General features: G+C 38.3%; 1 long non-coding RNA gene across 1 annotated transcript in view; it reads left to right on the top strand.

Annotated features, from left to right (window-relative positions):
• LOC135313276 (uncharacterized) overlaps positions 1–21532 on the top strand; it is a 52468-nt gene that overhangs the window by 12701 nt on the left and 18235 nt on the right. Inside the window, exons 4-5 of the long non-coding RNA XR_010372896.1 lie at positions 2807–2930; positions 9145–9251. This is a non-coding gene — a long non-coding RNA (uncharacterized LOC135313276). The remainder of the gene's footprint in view (positions 1–2806; positions 2931–9144; positions 9252–21532) is intronic.

The following is a 21532-nucleotide window of genomic DNA, read 5'->3' as shown; positions in this document are numbered from 1 at the left end:
ATGTTCTGAACTCCTTCTCTTTAAAACCTGCACATTAAGTGCATATCATAGAGAAATCATGCTTTTGTAGACTACAAAAGAATAGACCTTTGTGTTTTTCTTTACTGCCTTAGTAGTAGTAGTAACAAAGAATCATTGAGTCAGTCTTGCAGTACTTTGAAGCTGAAACACTGAATATGTTAGGATAATATGGCACCACTCTTAAATATATGTAATATTTAAGCATATAATGGAAACCATGCACTAGTCAGATCATAAATGGGATTGTTCCTCATATGAGACTGTTCTTCATTGACTATAGTTTGTCTCTCATACCGATATTCAGTTTCAGGCTTGTGAGTCTAGACAAGAAATGTCTTTCAGGTTGAAGCACACTGGAATCCTTGAAACAAATGTGTGAAGAAGCTCATCCCTCCCCCCGCTCCCAGTTCTGACCACCTGAGGCCTGTCCCTGGGTGCCCCTTGCATATTTCTTTCCCACATCTGCTGGAAACAATTTCTAGAGAGGCTTGGGGTTACCTTCTGTGCTAGACTTCAGTTCTGGCTATGGGTAGGGGCTATTTATCTTCTTTTTTTCTTCCCCCCCCCCCCCCCCCCCCGTTCCCTTTGATGGACTGTTCATATGTAGCTAAAAGGAAAGAAAAATACCAGGTTGATCAACCTGTAAATCTCAGTCACGACGACTTCATTTAGACTATACCTTTTTTATGTGTATGACAGTAGTTTTTAAGCCATGCTGCAAATCAAAGATAAATACAAGGGAGAAATTAATTATTTAAGCTAAAGGACAGCTTGGTCAATAACACAATTATAAGCTCCACTTAAAAATTTACACAGAGAAGTGATACAGTGAAACAAAAATAGAAAGACTGTATTTAACAAAAGAAACGTAGAATCTTATTTTTATGACCAGACATAATGTATGTATGAAGCAGACAGGTGAGTAGTTAGTGTTAACTGCGAATTATGGAGAAGTCTCCTTCCTCTAGAGCCCCCTACTCGGAATTATTTTGCATGATGAGAAAATATATTGAAAATATCATGGTTTGGTGAGCTAGCATTTTGTGAACAGTATTTTACTATTTCAGTGATGCTGCACACATCCTCAGGTTGTGGAAGCCAGCTAGTAGTAACAAAGGCCATACTGAATGTCAGCAGATAAAGGCATGCAGAGAAGTCGTCATGGCTCTCTTACGGGTTTTTATCTTGAGTGGGCTACACAAAGCACTACCTTTCTGAACTGGGGTCAAAAAAACCCCAACCCAAAACAACAAACTTTTTTCTTCATGTAGAATTAAAAAAAAAATACAACCCCCACATATTTTGTTAAAGTACCCTTTAAATAGTAAACCGAACCCTTAGCTCATAACATTTTCTGGATTAATCTGGTTCCATGTTGGTGTTGGTTTCTGTTATTTAGAGGCACAGGCTGGAGTAGGATTATGTTAGAGGCACTGGAAGGAAATGCTTTGGAGAAGATCTGGAGGATGGAGGGATTGACCCTGGCATCACTTCACTTGAGGAAATTGTCTAGTTTTTAGGACTACATCTTTGTTTTAATAGAGGAGGGGGAAATGATGCTAAAATTGTGTTATGAGATTTCTAGTTACCTCTGTGGAGGAACCTGGTATAATGATCCCTAAAATTCAGGAGCATAAGATGGCAAGGGATCTCTTGGATCATCTAGTCTAACGTGTACTGAAACCATGCTATATTTGTGATCTATAAACTGATGGTGTCTTCCCATAAGCACTTAATTTTGGGCTGGTTTTGTTCATGCTACTTTGACGGGAAATCTGTTTAAGAACCTGGTTTAAACTACGAGTTCTTGGCCAAAACTTATGCTTATGCAAAATAATCATTTTCTCCACTGATATATATACCCTTTTAACTTTTGCATGATTCCTTTCAGCATGCTGAAAACTATTTCAGAATTTTACCTCCTTGCTTATAAGAGAAAAAAACTGACAGCCTTCCTATTTTGAATTAATTTGTGTAGTCTGGAGGAATTTCTGCTAGACAGGTTAGCAGGATGTCTGTAAAATCAATTTTGAATGCTAAGCACTGTGTAAATGAATAAACACCCTTTTCATACTTGCATTTTTTTTGTGTGCAGCCTTGTTACATGTCAAATATAAATTTAATATAAATTACTCCGGTGTTGACAGAATGGTGTGGATTTCTCCTTCTCCTTTGCCTTTGCATGTGTTTAGCTTGTTTAACAAGATGTTGTGATGCATTTCCTGTCTGAAAATTGAGTTCTGTAATCAGCTTTTTGGCAGTGTAGCCAGCTTTGGCATTCAGTGTCGCACCACTTTTTTCTGCTTTTGTGTTTTATTATTTTTTGTTTCCCCTGGTGGTTTTAGCCAGAACAGTTTCTTAATTTCCCCAAACTTACTCAGTGTGTGAGGTACAAGTGTTTCTGAGGTGCAGGATGGATGCAAACATTTTTGGGTTGCAGCAGTGAACTGGAGGCAGCAAGGAGGAAGGGAAGTGTGGATTGCTTCTGCAGTGGTGTGGGCTCACAGCTGATTATGGCCTTGGTGTTTCCAAGAGATGCTCACCAAGGTAATGGTGGAAGGCCTGAAAGCTCTGATCTTTTCTGTGTGGACCTGTCTCATGCTGTCGAATACACTTTGTTACTGCTTCTCTTGTATACTTTAGATTTTATCACCATGTTCTCTTTAAGATGGTTTGTGTTTTTTCCTCCAGTTGTTAAACTGCTAAATTTCATTCAAGTGTTGGGCAGCTACTTTCTGTTAATAGAGAATGATAATTTTTACTTCTTTCTCTGCCTTGTCTGTAGTGGAAAGCTGAATGCTGCTGAAAGGTGTCAGCTGAAGAAACTTTAGATCTGGATTGTCCACCAAATGGAAGACCTGCCAGAGCAAGTTTTTCCTTGCTGACCTGTTGACATGCTTTAATTGCAGGTAAAGTAAGTGTGTGTGTGTATGTGCGTGTAATAGGTAATTCATAATAGAAGTCTCTTTGCTCTCTATTTGGAATATTGGGTGTAATGACAGGTTTTTGCAGTATGGACACCTGTCTTCTGAAAAGCAGGCTCAAGACTTTAGTCTTATTAAATGTCACTTAGTGGCTCTAGTAGCGCTGAGCTGCGTTTAGATAATGTGGGCTCTGGAGCATTCTGTCAGTGTGTGTTGTTTCAGTTCTCTTCTTGTTCACACCTAAACAGTATACTCCACTGCGGATGACAATTGCATAGTGTTCCTGTGGCAACCACAGTAATTGCTTACATGTAAAATGAATATATGGCAATTATCAAATGCACTTTAGCTGTCTGTTAGTGCCCTGTAACTTCTGGAGAACATTTGTATGTGACTTATATACCCTATAAGTTGATGATAGGTTGCCAGCGGCACACTGATGAGAACAGTAAGGAGTGTACAGCAGGATTTTCTTGAGTTGGCAAGACTCCTCCTTTTTTTGTTTCAGAATATCCCCATGTTGTTTGGACTGTGGGATATGAAGTAGTTGAAAAGCCTGTCGTGAAGAATATACTTTTTTTTTTTCTCTGACTCTGTCAGGTTCACTGTAGGATACAGAAAGAGTTGAAGGAGGAAACACTCTTCTCTATCTGTGCTTTAAAACTGAGCACAGAAACTTTAGGAATCCTTTTACAACAGGAACTGAATAAGGGGTAGAGGTGCTTAGACTTTGGTTTGTCATTCAATCTTCTTACTCAGTAGTGAAACTTGTCAGCTGACTGTTGAAAATTCAGATAAATCTCTTCCCTGACTTGATCTACAAGCATGAGTATCATCTTGATGCAACATCATGTGTGTGCTTTTTCTTTTTATTAGATAGGCTGTTTTACAGGGTGAAAAGGGCTGAGCACTTATGAGTCGCCTTCCCAAGAGCAGCTTATTCTCAGATTGCAAAAGGGGCTGATGAAAGAGCATGAAAGAGGTGTGGTCTTCATAGCTTGAATGTTTCATAGAAGAGTTGGCATCATCTGGGGAGGAGATGTGGATGTTAATTGCAAGATAAGGAAGTTGTGTCCATAAGAGAAGCCCAAGCTTGCTAGTAGGAGGGAGTCTGATATGTGGGTGTGAAATGAGACTGGGATTAGTACAGACAAGCTTGAAATCTGCCATTATGTTTGGTTTCCAGAGCTGTGTTGGTTGTATCAGGAAGGCCAGTCATACCAGTTAAATAACATTAGAAAGGGGAACAAATATGAAATAATAGTTTACAATAATCACTATTTTGTGTTTTTTTTTATTATACCCAGGTTTTTGTTGAAACTGATTAGAAAAAATAGGAATAGCTGGTAGATATTAACTAAATACTAACAACTGTCTGGTAAACTGTTGTGTCTTGTTTGTTATTTTTAAAACTCCAAACACTTGCTTCATGAAAATGAACACCATCTTTCAGCAGCCTTTCATGTAGCATGTGTCTGGTCTTATCCTCCCCTGCAATGCTACATACTCATTCTTCTACCTCTTGATGCGGTTTGTTGCAGTTCTTGATGCTGACCTGTGAATGTGAGACTTCGGTTTTGTCAAGTTGGAAGCAAGGATCTTTTTCTTCTCCTATTAACCTGTGCTGTTCTGTAATGGTTAGGGAGGCACCTGGTTTCTCTGTTGTACAAGTTCCCAAAGTATCGTATCAAAGTATCTTTAGGAAACTGAGGGGCTGGAGATACACTGATGCTTGACAAGTAAAGTATTTAATATATTATTGTTTCCACTGTCTGAAGGAATTGATTGGCAGCTCTGACAGTGTTATAAACCTGTTTATCCAATGCAAATAACTAAAATGTTTCTGAATGTCAAGCCTTGTCTAGAAGCTCAGCTAACAGGGTGTTTGTCCAGAACTTTATCTTCCCAAGACAGATGGCACTATATCAAAAATTGAATGAGTACTAGCTTTTACATGTACTAAGCTACAGCTAATCCATGGTTCTGTGGCTGTATGCAAGCGGTTTTGATTGCCAAAATGGCTATTTCTCAATCAGTTGCTGTAGGTAAGAGTTGCTCTTCAGATGGTTTGTAGTGTTAGAACTTAATATCTTGTACAGTAAAGGCAAGTCTATGTCTTTCTCCTGATAGAAAACAGAAGAACAGCAACTGTTAGTGTAAACTATAGTCCAGTCTCATTCTGTAACTGTTTGTAGCAGTGTACAGCTTTTAGTTGTTTCTTCTGTCCCTGACTTGAAACCTAGTTATGCCAATGGAAAGGCAATACAGTCACTGGTGGTGGGAAGTGACATGAACTAACACAGTGCTGGGAAGTCTTTCTCTGGTTCCCACTAGTTCCTACTCCATGTTAGTTCAAGTCATCAATTATATTAGCATGGTTGAATTCCCCTTGGTTTAGCTAACAAGAGTAATGAAAAAAAAATCTAATTTCTTGATGTAAGAGCTTGAGTATCTAGTTTAAGTTTATCTGTGATTAAGGCTTTAATACCAGTTGGGACTAGAGTTGATAATGTTTTTTATCAGAAAATAGTAATGGATTTGAAATAAGTATGTTCCCATATATTTTTGTTTTAAATTAAAATTTTCTAAGGAAAGATTTCCTAGATTCAGATTGGAAATTCAGAATGAAAAAAAAGGCACAAAATGCATGAAAGCCCTTTTTTAAAAGTTATTTAGTTTGTATGCAGGATCTTAGGATCATGATTCCGTTCAGCTGTATTCTTCCTGTGGTTTGGGGTTTGGTTTTTGGTTTTGTGGGGTTTTTTTTGTTTGTTTGTTTGGGTTTTTTTTCTGGTGAAAGGTTTGTAAGGTTTTGAGTTTGTTCTGATTTAAAAAACCAAAAATGTAGAAGAACTGTGGAGACTCAGACTTGCGGGGAGGGAAGTGCCTTTTTCCTCCAGCAGAGAGTTTAATCTTAGGAGCAATCCAGTAAAAATGTGGTTACTATCAGTTACCTGAAATGAATATTGTCGAGGAATATCCTTTTCTACTGATGTAGGAAATTTTTTAAGTGCCTTGAGCTTCACAAAATGTTAATATTAATAGAAAAGAGCTATTACATGATTTAGATTTTACTCTTTCATAGGATTCCTTGGGCCAGTTGCAGGCTACTTGGCATGGCCTTCTTTAGGAGTCAATGACATGCTAGAAATAATTGAAATACTTCTTATTTCTAATCTTTCATCACTACATACTAGGGTATGAATTTGCTCACACTATATGATGGTGAGGGATAGGTCCAGAAAGGATGCATCAGCCTGGCAGTCTGAGAAGTATAAAGGTGTATGCATTGCTCTAGTAATGCATAAGACACTTGGTCTTTCTCAGGTCAGAGCAAACAAGGAAAAAACTTGCATATATATCACATAATGTACACTATTCATTGCAAAGTTTCAGGGTGTGTCATAACGAATGTTCTGTCCAACCATCCTGACTTATTTGTCATTGCTTGTGTCTTGAATCTAATTAGATAAGTACATATTCTGCCCTGAAGAATTAAGCATAGTGCAGTGAAGTTAGCAGTGTGTAATGGTAGATAGGAGAGGCCACTGGCATGATGAAATAGAGAAGTAAGACTAGTTTTCTGATTATAGTGACAGCTGTCTTTCCTCCACTTTGGTCTCATTGAAATAAAAATACTAAGTAGGTATCTTTTCAGAATTGGCTTCACCTTAGTAGTAAATCAGTGTAAATTGTGCTTGGTAGCAGCCCTGCGAAAACCAGGGGTATTTGTGACCATTCTGAATAAAGGAGACTTGGTAAGTTCAGTGCTAGAAATTAAGAGGTTTTATGATAGTCTTAAAAAACCAAAAAGTAAATGAATAAAAAAAGTTGTTATTATTTTCATAATAAAAGTGAGCATTATCTACATAGTGTTTTTATGTTTATGTTGGAGGAAAAAGCACAATTGTGATGGCAGCAAACCTATAAGGAAAAAGTCATGCTAATACAAAATAGAACTCCAGAACAAAATCTCTAAGGATCAAATTCTCGGCTGACAGGGTGTTTTCCCATGTATCATTGTTCTTTACAGCCCAACATTTTTTGAAACAGAGAGGGTTTTCAGGTAAAGCTGAGTTAATTTTTCCAGCTGTGGATTAATGAAACTGTTTTAAAGTGTGCATTGTTATTTCAAAATATAAACTTGGAATAAATGAAAGAGAGGAGTAAGAGATATTAATATATAGGTCTGCAAGAACTGATTGAATTGGAAGGCTGAATGTAAACTCCTTTATTAGATTTTGGTTTTGTTTCTGCAGTCCGAGAATCGGTTGGGCTGAACAGAAGAACACCAGAGAAACTTTTCTATGGCTGTTGTCAGACAAGCTCCCAGATAATCAGACAAGCAATGAAGATAATGATGTTTGATGTATTTGTTGTATATGGAGCAGTGGGGATGAGTGAGGGTTTTCAAGTTGAACTGTCCTTACAACAGGAGATGATGGGTTTATGACCCTTGAGAGAAGTCGGCAGGAGCCTGGTGGAAGTTGTGCTGTACAAGCATAGAAGCTGGGGTTCCTGGCGGCCATGTCTCAGAAATGCTGTTTTGATTTAAAATCAGAGAGGGCCTTGAATGTGATTCAGCATGTTTTCCTGTTGGTCAGATTTGGGTTCCAACCTACCGGCTGTGCTGACTCCTATGACTGAAACAAGAGCTTAAGAGTGTCTGTACTGGCTGGGGTCAAATCAACTCAGCACAGTGGTGTGTTCCAGTGGCATCTGCATAGGGCAGAATATGTGCATAGCCCAAGCATACGACAGTATCTCTGGCCGTGTACAGTCCATGGACTTATTTAATCAAAAGCGATAGTTTTTCTGTAAGTTCGGTGGGGTTTTTTTCTTTCACAAAGTTGATTAATAGCTTTTAAAAAGAATTTATACTTTGGTACCTGCTGTGGCCTGTACCGATGAGTTCTGTAGTTTGTGTAACAAATTCACACTTGTGCAGGAACAGAGGTGAGAAAAGGAGATATCCCGAGGGAGGAGAATGGAGGATCAAAGTCATAGGTGTTTAAATGATGTATCATATACTACACTCGTTTAATTTTTTAAAGGACTCTGTGTCTCTGCCTTAGTGTATGTTTCAGGGCTGTGAATGTACATTGTAATTTATCTCCCCAGGGAGAATTCCTGAGAATTTTTTTAAACACTGGTTTGCTAGAAATATAATTGGATTAATGCTGAAGTAATCTATTACCTACTTCATGTGTACTGTTGGGCTTTTTAAAGCAGTGTTTGTGGTCTTAGTTTCATATTAAGTTGAATGTTGTAAAATTTACATTGAATGTTATTTTTGTAAGTCTTGTAAACAAAAGTCTGTAGGTCCTGTAAATCAAAGATTCAGACGTTGTAACTATAACATTTCTGAGAAGGAATATTGGAGAAACTTTTTTACGACCCAGATTAGATTAATGAGATTTGCAGTGCTTGAGGTTCAAAGTGAAGAAATTGACTGGGTAGTAAATTAATTGATTCCATTGCCACATGGGTGCTCAAGTTTACAAAACACAAGCTAAGCAGAATACTTGTTTCATCCTATTCCTGTGGCTCTGTTAACTGAAATGAACTGTGGCTTATCTTAACCAAGAGAAGGTGGAAGTGATCTGCTAAATATGATACATTCCTAACGGGCACCAGTTGCTGGAACTAACATGTCATTTGCAAAATGATTTATCGTAATATTCTTTTTATGTCCATTTGATTCTAAAGCTGCTTCTTCCTACCAGTAAAGTGCAGCAGTGTATCTTATACCCAGGCTGGTTTGTAGCAGGCCATTTCCACATATTATAAAGGTGTGCAGCTGACTACAATCCCAGATTTTAAAGCTTTTAAAATGGTTTGCATGGAAACTGTTTTATGAAACACATGGGTTTTTTTTGTTTTTTTTGCCTCTCTTCTAGCAGGAACATTATATTCAAGAGGAAGGGAAAGTCTTTCACTGCCTTCTAGCTGTGGCATAAAGGCTGCGTGTGGCAGTATGTCAATGTCTTTTTTGGATAAATCTTTTGCTAATGGAGAAATCCAACTACCCTACTGCAGAAGGAGGCTAACCTTAAATAATATTGAAACTTTGACCCAAAGTCTGTGTTCTCATAGGTAAAATTAACTCATTGACTTGATTGGTACTATTCTGGGATTCACTTCACCAGCATCTGAACTTAAAGTGCAATAAATGTATAAATATTTTGTTTCAGTGCAGAACAGTTGGTGTTTGTCAGTTGAATCACTGTACAATTAGAATCTGATTGCTTTCTGAAGATGTTTGGGATCCTTCAGATATAAAAAGGAATGCTAGAAAATAACTTGGTAAGTACTATTTAATGTTGATTTTCTTCAATAATATTTCTCTCACTTCATAGCTGTTCTTAGCACTGAATGGCTACCTAGTTATACTAGGAAGGCCTATAACAATATTATTTAAAAAAAAAAGCCAAAATCCAACCAACCAAACAAAAAAAACCCACCCAAAAAACCCAACAAAAACCAAGGCCACAACCCTATCTCAGGATGTTCATATTTAATAATTCCTAGTTTTGCTGGTTGTCCTAATGAGCTTTGCTTGAGTTGAGAGTTTGTTCTCCCTCTGTGCTGAAATTGTATTGCTGATCTGTAAAATACTGTAGATTCTCAAGTGGCCAATGCAAAATATACTTTCTACACACCAGCAGCAGAGTATTATTGTTGTAGGATGTGCTGGAAAGCAGGCTTCATTTTAGCCTCATGAAATGATTGTTGAGGTATACCCTTGAGCAACCAGCTGCAACTGAAAAAAATTAATCTTTTGAAGAGGCTGTGGTAATGAAGCATTTACATGTGAAATCAGTAACTTTAAATTTAATCTTACAGTACAGTCTTTAAAGATCTAATTACTTATCTTCTCATTTAAAAAACAGACATAAAACTCTCTGACACTTATCTGATTCTGTGGGTGATTCTAGTGAGTAAGTAGGCTACAATATGATAACTGGCGAAAAAAATGTGTGGACTGGTATTTCACTGCTTTGGAAATGCCATAGTATCCTCAGTTAATGTAAGAGAACACTAAAAAGCTGAAGCTTGATCAATTTATGAAGGATTTGAAATTGTGATAGCAGATAGGGGGACTTGATAACCAAGGAAATCTTTCTGTTCTAAGCCCTATGAATGTCATGACATGGGGGAAAAAAACTTTCAAAAGCCAAAGTAATTGAAACACTTCTCTTCTGAGAACAGCTTAGAAACTTCAGCATAGCTTTTTGCTATTCATGAATGACAAGACAAAAACTTTATTTTGCTGTGATTAAGGAAGTAATGGTAGGTGTCATTCCAGGAGCAGTTCAAAAAAGTATTATGCCTGAGAGGAACAACTTACTTTCCTGCTTTTCCTCTGTTTTAAGGCTGTAACACTATCAGCCTGCTTTCCATTCAAGACTGTGTCAACTGCACAGCAAAATGTGTTTTAAGGTGGGAACTAAAGTCTTTTTACTGGAGTCATGGTAGATGTGATCTAGAATCAGTTCCCTCCATACCAAGGATCTTTGAGGGTGGGATAGAATGGATAAGGAAGTTGCTGTATCCTATATTACTTTTCTTTGTGGCCAGGCAGGGAGAGAGACAGCGCTACTCTTAGTTGCTGGGGTGGGTGAGATGCAAAAGAATCTGCTGGCCTCCAAGTGTCATGTTCAGCTTGGAATGGCCATTTGCCAAATGCAGAATTGGAGGTTTAATCTTGGATAAATAAACCAAGAAAGCAATCTTTGAGAAACCAGAATCCTTCCAGTTCCAGAGGAGGAAAGGATGTGAAAAATTTATTTTAAGAAAATAAGGAAATATTATTAATTTACTTGCAAAAAGAGATGCATTTCTGGGGATGTTTTGACTAGCGATCATGTTTAGTATGACTATTGAGTTTTTGTTCACTTCTGCTAGCATTCTATGTCAAGTTTCCATATATTTCCTTTATCAGTTTGTATCCCTTATGGGGGTCCAGTGGCTGTCAGGCCAGGAAATTTTTCTCTTGCATTTCTCTTACATTTGAAAGGAGGTTGTAGCAAGGTGGGTGTCGGTCTCTTCTCCCAAGTAACAAGCGATAGGACAAGAGGAGATGGCCTCAAGTTGCACCAGGGGAGGCTTAGGTTGGATATTAGGAAAAATTTCTTCTCTGAAAGGATTGTCAAGCATTGTAAGAGGCTGCCCAGGGACGCGGTTGAGTCACCATCCCTGGAGTTATTTAAAAGACATGTAGACGTGGTGCTTAGGGACATGGCTTAGTGGTGGACTTGGCAGTGTTAGATTAATGGTTGGACCTAATGATCTTAAAGGTCTTTTCCAACCTAAAAAATTCTATGATTTGGTCAGTTCAGAATAAGGTAAAGCGGAGGATCCAGTGTCTCCTGCTATTTTGAACGTTTTGAAGTGTTTACTGCTACTAAGTTTGAATTCTTGTGACTATTTCAGAAGAACTAATGTATCATTAATTACTGGCTCACTAAAAATGTATTGGCTGTGAATCTTCAGAATTTCACTTGTTGGCTCTAAATATACAGCTACAGTAATAAAAGTCAGAGGCTAATTCCGGACTCTGGTCTAGTCTCTGTCAGTGGTGGAAGCTGCACAGCCCCCTTCTCTCCCCATGCCTGCCCTGTACCTTGGCTTGTCCTCAGTTCCCAGCTTGCAGTGATGGGGGTTTGCTCCCTTCTGTTTTGACTCTTGTTAGAGCTCTTGTTACGCTGACTTGCTTTGTGAACTCAACAAGGGAAAGTCCCTTCTTTTCTCCTGGGTTTGTGTCTGCCAGTTTGGTGAACCAAGTCATCTCAGGAGTGACCAAGTGCACTTCCATGCACAAAATAAATGCACTAGGGAAGTGGGCAAGGGACAGGAGCTTGTTCTCTTGGGAACTATGAATTGTTCTCAGTGGCTCATCCCATCTTTTGGAACTATGCTTTTAGTAAAAATCCTATCAGGAGCTCTCTAAATAACTGTTTTGTCCTAGAAGGATAAAACTGAGGTTAAGATAAATAGCTAATCTTTGAGCATTAAAACTCATAGCCTAAAATGCTTTATTGTCTCTTAAATCTTAAGCCTGTGCAACTGGATTTCTTTTCCTTTCATTGATGTAAATCTACTTTAATTTCACTGAAAATCAACCTAGCATGCAGCTGGAAAGAAAAAATCAGACTGTGTAATGAGACACAGTTGAAGAAATCCAGTGAGACAAACTAAGATGAATGAACATATGGGAAGTAACTACAACTGAAGAGAAAAATATGCTGTATTTTGAGAAATATAAACAAGCAGGAGGGTAGTAATAAAGTGCTTGCACAGACTAAGCCAATTGCCTAGAGCTGGGTACCCAACAATAGTTAGTTCAGGAGATGAAGTTATTGTCCCATTGTATTGCTTTCTTAAAAGAAACAAGAAAAACTGGTCTGGTGCTTTTGAAAGGCTAGGCAGCAGCTGAATCAGTATCATGAATGACCCTGTTCAGAACTTCTCACTTTTCCTGAAACTGGAAGGGAAAAAAGAAAAAACTACAAACCCTGAGCAGAGTTACTGATGCTTTTTTGTGAATGCTTTGGTTTTCCTCTTATAATGGAAATTTTTTTATTGTTTGCATGATTATCTTACGAATGTGTACTCCAGAAAATCACCTGAACTGGTATATGGTAGTGTATCTTTTATCTGTGTCTTCTGAAATGCAAACTGGGGAGGTCATGTAAGTGCATCTGTTCTACATTTTTTTAAAGTATGTGTTCTTTTTTTCATAGTGTATTGACTAGCGTGTTACCAATAATAAGACAACTAAGCTTGTGTGTGCTCTGTCAGCATGTTTCATTTACCACATCACCATTAGCTTCCAAAAGTTATTCAATGTTCTGAAACAATGTGGGCTTTGAACCTAATTGAGACAAGCCCTGTGCTTGGTATACCATCTTTCTTGAGCCTCTTAATAACGAGTGCTACAGTAGCATGCCAAAGCAGTAAGCGTCTCATGATGTAGATTAATTGTCTTAAAATTATCCGTGGGGGAGTAGCTGGAACAACTCAGTGGGATTTCTTCTTACCTAAGCCAGGAGTGAGATGATACCACAATCTTCCTTCCCCTCAGCATGCTCACAGCCTGAGCACAGAGTGCAAAGACAGGATATTGTTTGTGCAAGTGACCAGGTGACAACTTCTGTGCCTCCAAATTGCTGCCCAGGTGTTAGCTTTTTGTAAAAGAATAGCCCGATCTGTGATCTTCCAATCTCCCCCTTTTTACAGGAGATCAGTATGCATATTTCCCATCTCCTAGAACATCTAAGCCAGCATAAATTACAGGCCTACATGTTAAGAAGTTTTGAAAGACCTCTTTTGTGTGAGTCAGGAGAACAGTGGTTAGGTAAAAATACACATCTGTTGTGGTTAAATTTTTCATGTACTACAATTTTGACTCAGCATCCTTCCCCAACCCTGACTCTTGCACAGTTAATAGCAGGAGGGTGCTCACAGAAAAAGAATCTGTCCCTGGGGATGTGCTGTGTTTGTCTGTTGGCATATAGAAATTATTTTCTTGCTCATTCACTTATGTTTATACTCCAAGTACTCTTTAAAGCTTCCTGTACTCCTGAGTGTCACTAGTTTTAATCTATCACCATTCTATTGCCATTTGTCTATCACCATCTATCTTCATGATGCATAGCATGGAGACATGATAAAAAGATTGAAAATATATCTTGGGCTTATAGAAAGAAGAGATTTTGTTTCCAGTATGATAAAAATAATTTCTGACTTACTATGCTTATACTACCATCTCTGTATATTTCCATTTTTTTCCTTCTTTTTTTTTTTTTCTTTTTCCATATTTATCAGTTATGGTAAGAAAAATCACTCACAGCGCATCCCATCTGTATCTGGGATTTAAGGATTTGTGCACTTAACTTTTCATTAAACTGCATGTACAATCCTGACTTGTAGATGATAGAAAATGAAAGGTAAAACGAAATGGCTACAGAGTTTTTGGAACTGAATAATTCCCCAATAATTCCCCACTTGCAGTTACTTCAAGTGGAAAATTAGCAACCTCCTGTGGTTGGCGTTTTAAAATAGTGCATAGTAAGGTGGGCCCATTTTTTCTGTTGTTTTTATTCTGGGTTTTTTTCATGTTTTGGCATGTTAGGTATCAAGGAAATAAATGGCCTAAGGTTTATTTAATGCATATGTAATTTTTCAGTGTTTTGGTGGTTTTTTTTAATAGCAAGGTATCTGCATCTGAAACTGACATTTTTATGTTTGAGGTGTAGATATTGACGCCTTCATATACTTCAGGTATGGCTCTTACAGGGTTTGAACATGAATTTAGAAATACATGTTTAGTAAATCTGCTTCTGTATTTAGCGCACAGCAGCTTGACTCCTAACAGCAACATGTACTGGCTTGTGTATGTACTGGTATCTATGTGTCTGGGTAGTGGTGGTGGTAGGGTTTTTTAACACTGCTGTACAGTACAGAAGAGGCTAATTAGTGTTTTAATCAATGTAAATTATATAAATCTATCTTTTGTTTTTCACCTGTTGTTTTTCTTTATTTCTTCCCATCCCTTTTTGTCTGGGAAAAAAAAAAACCCACTTGGTTTTGTTTCTTTCAGTTCTGCTATTTCAATCTCCCTCCATTTACTCTGTTCTGATAAACCAAACACTGTTCTGTAGGAATGATACTGGAACTGGAGAGAGAGATGAGACTCCAGTCTGTTAGGTGGCTGTTGCTTATCTGCACCTATCCTTTTTCTCTGTACTTTCTCAAATTTTTCTTCCCTCTTGCTTTGTTGTCTCATTTATTTCTGTAGCTCTTCTTCCTCTGTCAGCCATGGAAGATCATGCTTTGTACTTCTAATTCTTTTGAATTGGGCAGTGACAGAAACTAAAAGCAAAAGGATGGCAGCAATTATTTCACTATCTTAATTCTGCACTGCCTGGAGCACCTGTGGGAAAAGTGTCAATGAAAGCACAGCAGGCATACAAATTGAGCATCTTCCTACAAAACAATAATTACTTTTACTTTTCTGATGTTGGGAGGGAGAGAAAAATTTAAATTCTATGTAAGTGTGATCAGAAAATAGGAGTTTTAAAACTTTTCTTAAAAATAATTTTAAGTGGTAAAGTCAACTTTTACTTTGAAATTTGAAATGATAGCAAAAAGCTAGTCCTGTTTCAGACCTGCCCTGGATCATGCAGAGTAGATTGGATAATGGGAAAAATTTCTTCACTGAAAGAGTGGTCAGTCATTGGAACAGGCTTCCCAGAGTGGTGGTAGAGTCACCATCCCTGGAGGTGTTCAAAAACGTTTAGACGTGGCACTTCAGGACATGGTTTAGGAGGCCTGGTGGTGTTGGGTTGACAGTTGGACCTGATGATCCTAGCTGTCTTTTCCAGCCTTAATGATTCTATGATTCTCTGCATGATCTCTGGATGTTTAAGTTCATTAGAAAATCATTTTAGTGGAACAAAGAAAGCTTTAAGGACTAGGGTCAGCAAATAAGAAAGCTGATAGTTCTGCACTATGTAAGTATTTACTATGAGAAAATGGTGTGATTAACTTGATAAAACTGTGTTTAAAATAGTTTAATAATCTAATTTTGCAGTGAAGAGAAGCCTTGCGTGCGTCTGCCTCCCTGCTTGGGATTGGAATACTTGTTTAACTTTTACTTCAGGCTAAGCAGACGAGGTAGAAGGGAATTTGGGGTGAATAGCACAGGTGGGTTTTGTTGTTTTGGTTTTTTTATGAGCAGAATTAGGAGGTAGGGTCTAGGTAAAGGTTATGTTAATTAGGCAACCGGTTCAGGTCCTTATGGATTTTTTTCACCCGATTTCTACTTGCCTTTGTTAAATCAGAGACATTGTGCTGTTTCTCCTTGTGTGTGTTGACATCTGTCATACCAAAACTTGTAAGAATTCTGCATTTATTGAGTTTGTGTAAGACTTTGCATTGGTGGCGTGTGGGTATCCATGGTGAGAGGCCCCGTCTTGTTCTAACTGAAAAATTTTATATAGCTGCTGCCCCTTACTTTACTGAGCTCTCTGGTATTGTACCGTCCCAGTGCCACTGGTCCCAACTGTGACTTTAGTCATGGAACTTGAAGGTTTGTGGTTTGGTTTTTTTTTGGGGGGGAGTGGCGTGGAGGAGGTGGCTGTGGGAGACTGAGCTGAAAAATACTTTGATTATTTCTGTCTGGTCTGTTCCTTTATACACCTCCTTTGATTTTACTAATTTTATTTTTATCACCCTCACAACACCCTCAGCAATATGGCAGGTTGTCTGCAGGAGATCAGCTGACACCAAAAGACTGAACTATTAAAAACATTATTCTAGACACACAGAAATTATAAGAAAATTGCTCTGAACACTGTTATAGGTAGTTTTGGAAGAGTGGGAGAAATGAATAGATCTAAGTAAATTATGACTTAACAGAGAGGATCTCAGCTGTGTGCAGAGTATATCTGCATTAATCCTGTTTGGGTCCAAACTGGAAGTTTCTGCCAGTTAGAGAACATGGCAAAGACACTTTTTCTTTGTGGGGGCAGGATGGAAGGGGAAAAGGGCACAGATCTTTGCTCCAGGGAGTTGTTTGAGCTGTTGTGGTATGCGAAGTGGGAAAATACTTTACTCTTTTTAAAATCTTGGGCTTGAGCTGATAATGCTAAGCTTTGCTCTACCTCTTCAGTCTCCCTGCTATATATAAAAGCAGCTGCCAGCATGAGAGAGGCTGCTGGCTAATCTAATCCTGACAAAGGGCTCTGTTCCCATCCAGGCTGAGGAGGAGAGCAGAACATGGAAGATTTTCTGGGTCACTAAAAATAAAAGCAGCTCCCACTCCCCAGCTATAACTACAGATGCTTTGCTCAGCTTGTTTCCTGCAGATTTTGATGAGTCATTTGAACACTTAAGATGTTCTTGCAAGTTGCATTTAGCCAGGTACTGCAATACCTCAAAACCAAGCAAAAACCTCAGTATCAGCTCTTAACTCTGTTTTGTCTGAAGTGATTTGATTCTTTGGCAGAACTAGGATTTTGGCACTTTAATTGAAATTTAGTGGTTGGAGGACTAAGATGTGGAAACGAGGATGAAAGATAAATTTGAGTTTTGGAGTCTTCTCTGCCTGCTGACTCTGTCTTCACCTTTTGGATTCAGAACCACTAAGCAAAAAGTCTTTGGAGCTCCTCATGTTCAAGGACCTTTTTGAGCCTGCTCTGGCAGACCAAATACATCAGTGGGTAAAACCAAACAAAGTACAGTTTGATCAAATATAGGCCAACCCTATGTCAGTTAATGTTCTTTTATACCATATGGAAGGCTGGGATTGATTCTTCTTTCCAGACTTCTTGCAGGACTAAGCCCCAAAAAAGCAAAATACTGACTTGGCCTTGGTCCAGCAAGATATTTACATGTGTTCACTTCTGCAGGCATGGAGGTTCTACATCAGTTTGTGTTAAACATGTGGTTGCCTTTTCTTTCTTGGCTTGTCAGGGCTTTGAAGCACTTAGTGTTAGAGGGTGTCCCTTGAAAAATTGGGTTTGAAGGGGAAGCATGGAAGGAATGGCAGTAGCAAGAAATAATAAAAATGAATCTTTTATAGTTTTTCTGTTCCACTTCAAGAAAGGGGAATCAGTTGCCATTAAACTGAACCGGACATGTCGCACTGGGTGGGACCAAGCCTCATATCAGAATGATGTATGAGAAAGTAACAAAACGCATCACAGGATTCTTGACTATGTTAAAAGTAAACACATTAATGTAAGATATTCTATTTGTACAGTCGTTGATACTTCAGTGTTAGCAAAACACCCTTGAGATAATGACTGTAATGCTGGAAATTAGATGTGCTGCTGTTGCCTTTAATGGCAATTATGGCCTTGTCAGCTAGCCTACTTGCTGCTTGTTAACCCTAATATGTGAAACGGCAGCAGAGCTGCCATTATGTTCCTATACCTGCCTTAGTCTGACTTTTAAATTTAACTGAGCCAGAGCAATGGTGTATTTTGACATTTTTGTTATTATCCTCAGGATACTTTCTGAGCTGCCCAAATGCGCTGCAGCTAGCACATGTGTGCACATGCTTGCATATACAACTGTGGTAGAGGACTACCCAGTAATGCTCAGCAGGCTTAAATTTGCCTTGCTGACACAGAACAGGTTTGGTCATTCAGAAATTGGCATTGAGTACCCGTATGAGTGTTTAGCTATCCAGCTTAATTTACCTGTGGATGTGCATGATAGGTCTATTTATAATCTGGCTGCAAAAACCCTTGTAGTGGGTAAGATTTTCTTGTATATACAGAGTAAAAAAAAGATTCTGATTTAAGTAATCTTTTATACAATAAAAGCATTTTTCTGTAAAATCATCTTTTAAAGGTAAGCAATACTGAAATTTCATACTTTGCTTTTTTCCTGAACCTGCTACTCTGTGCACTGGTTAAGGGAGTTCAAGCAGCAATTATATTCGATCACTGATCAAGCCTAAAAGAAATCTTGCTTTAAAACACAGTATGCTTTATGTCAGGTTGTATAACTTCATAATTTATACTGTGCAAAGTTTTTGTAATCCATATTGACCATATGTGTTAATGTCAGCTCATAATTATGTGTCGCCAGATTATCTGGACTGCAGACTAACCATGTTGTGGATCCAAAAATAGTTTAGGTATGTTGGAGTTGGCATGTCATGGAACAGCACTACAGAAAATCCAACTTTAATGTTTCCAAAGTTAGTTTGTCTCTGGTAATGGTGCAACCAGTTTTGCCTGACACGGAACCAAAATTAATAAACGGTTGCCATACAGAACTAGCTTGGACATGTATTCCTGGAACGGGAAGCACTGGGAGGCTCAGCACAGAGGCATCTGCTATGCCTGAAGTGAGCTCGGCTTCATTTGTGGCCGTTGTTAGTTCTTCCTGCTGTACATAAGCTGATAGCAGCTTAAAGCTTGCTTAATGTTAGGTTTTGAGAAGATTTGTTATGGCGTAATATAGCACCATGCAAAAATGTGGACTTGGTTTGGGAATGTTACCACAACTGGTCTGTAAAGCACTCCTGTTGGAGCAAAGTGTTTTGCGTTGCTGTTACTTACAATGGTTTGCAGGAGATGGTTTGGATTCAGTAGTAGTGGTGCTAAGCCAAATCTAATAAAATTAAGGCAGTATTCCTATGGACTGTTGTTACTTTTTGGGTTCATCTACTCACTGTGGGCTTGAAAACAAAATACAAGTTTTGTGTTTAGAATTAATTGTGGTTTATGTAGCAGGACTGACTCTTCCAGTGCTTCCATTTATAAGCTTGAAAGATGGAATCTGTAGGAGAAAAATCAGCCTAAGTGGAATTTAAGGTTAGTGTTGGATACCTCTCTTAATTGCTTAGTGTTTCTTATCTAGAATTGTCAAAGGCTGATCTCGGCCACTTTAGCTGGGTGCTGAATTGTCACAGAAACATTTCAAGTATTAGCTGCACATTTTCAATTACTCCAAGAACCGAGCAGATATCCCCACTGGCTCCATTGCAAATGTGCTTTAAGATGCTGAATACTTGAAGATGGCTTCCTATTTCCAGCTTGCACTTTATCAGCAAGGTCATTTGTAACATGTAAATGTAATTGATACTTCTGCCTGGAATTTGGAGGTTTTGCATAATTCTGTTCCTTGCTGCTAGTTAGTCCACTAGTCAGTTGCTTCTCATCTGATCAATCTATATTTTGACAGTCCTATCAGCAGTATTCATCTTTTGCAGACTAAGATGTTTCTCTGAAGACAGCAGACATTCTGTTAAACTCCTGATCTCAAGTGGGATACTGAATGGAGACTCTGTGTAAGAGGTTCACTGCCTAAGTACTTTTGGAAGAGGAACTGACTTCTGTAAGCAGTCAAGTTTTTGGCATTCTTCACCACACCTGTGCTCTCCAGCACCAGCATTTGAGGCACCCCTCTCTAGTCTGAATATTGTGAGGCAGACTGTATAGTTATGGCTAAGTACGGCTTTTTATGGATGTTTTGTCTTTCTGTAGTTGTACTGTGCATAGCTTTCAGAATTCTGTTTTGATCCTACATTACACTTCTATAGTACTGTTTTGGAGGAATGAACAGAGCATAGTGGTGAAGATACCCAATTCCTGCATTGTCTCCATAGTAGAGAACTGTCAGCTTGCTTTTTTTTTTGTTTGGGGGTTTATCTTTGAGCTTTTTGGTTTGCTGGTTGGTTGGTTTTTTTTTTTTTTTTTATTTCTCTTAACATCATTCAACCCCCCCTTGTTACCTCTTCTTTGATTATGGCAATCTTGCAAATTAAGTTCCTGCAATAAATCTAGGATAGCAAGAAGCTTGGCTAAAATGACTAGTAACAGTAATGCTGATGTTCTAGTTAGCACTGGAAGATGCTTTAGTTAATTCGAAGTGCCAAATCTTACGTTCTCAGCTGTAAGAATTGTCAGGAGGTCAGGAAAATTGTAAGCACAGGTTGGTCCAGTATGATATGCCACTAACTGTATTTCTGTCTACTTCTTGGGTACAAGAAGTCACTAAATAGCTGCATGAATTTTTCATATTGTCTACTGGAAAAAAAAAAATTTTTTTAGAAGTTGTTCCTGTAGCAGGTTCTAGTGGGGGAGAGGATCTTTGAGATGACAAGCAGAATGAAGCTGATTGTCAACAGCACATTTCAAAATGATGATTTTATTAGTGTCATCTTCTGAAGATAACGGAATGAAAAATTTGTGGGGTTTTATTGCGGTGCGTGGTTGTTGGTGGGTTTTTTGTTACTGATTTTTGTTTGGTTTTTTCTTTTTTTAATCCTCTACCTGGCAAAGACGAAGTCTCAGTGTTACTTTGGTGAGAATATCTTTGGGTTTTATCCCAGAAATAAGATTCAGGTGGTGAACGGAGGGAAAGATTTGGGCTATGCAGGTGGAGCATTTAGGGTGGATTTCTTTCATGTGACAGTGAGATATACAATGTCAGTCAATTTTTTGAACTAGTTAATACCAATAAATTATGGGTGTCACATCATCTTACAGTATGGAATATATTCTGAAGATCTAAAATACTGAGTAGAGAGTGGAAAGTAATCTGGATTTCATTGAGGTGTCCCATGAGGCTACTTTGCAAAACTGCCTTCAAAGCACGGTGCTGTTGTCCATATTTTCCTGAGGTTCTCCTGTGGAGGATCAAATCAGTTCTTGAATACTACTTAATTAAAGTAACTTGCTTAATAAAAGCAGACACTTGTTATTTAAGCAGTAGTCTCTCTGGAGAGCAGCATGGCCCAAACACTGTGATATTTTACAAAGCTGGTCTCTCAACATCACATTCTACATGAGTCTCTGTTATGGTAATCTATTGTTCTGAGGTTAGATTTGATTATTGCTAGTACTATAAATATGTCTTTAAGTAAGACTTCATGGCATTTCTATGCAGGTGAATAATAATACAAGCATGAGGGTGGAGAAGGGTGTATGCTAGACTCGCTTTCCGTAAGAATTTAGTAGAAGAAATTATTTAAAGCTTTCCCTTGCATTGAAATTCTGAAAATTGAGCCTATGAAGAATTAAAAAGATCAGAGAGAACAGGAGTAGGTTGGGGTGGGTGGG

The sequence above is a fragment of the Phalacrocorax carbo genome, chromosome 4 (assembly GCF_963921805.1).
Source record: "Phalacrocorax carbo chromosome 4, bPhaCar2.1, whole genome shotgun sequence".
In the NCBI taxonomy this organism is placed as follows: Eukaryota; Metazoa; Chordata; class Aves; order Suliformes; family Phalacrocoracidae; genus Phalacrocorax; species Phalacrocorax carbo.
The sequence above is the reverse complement of the archived record's forward strand: the minus strand, read 5'-3'. Positions and strand labels throughout refer to the sequence as shown.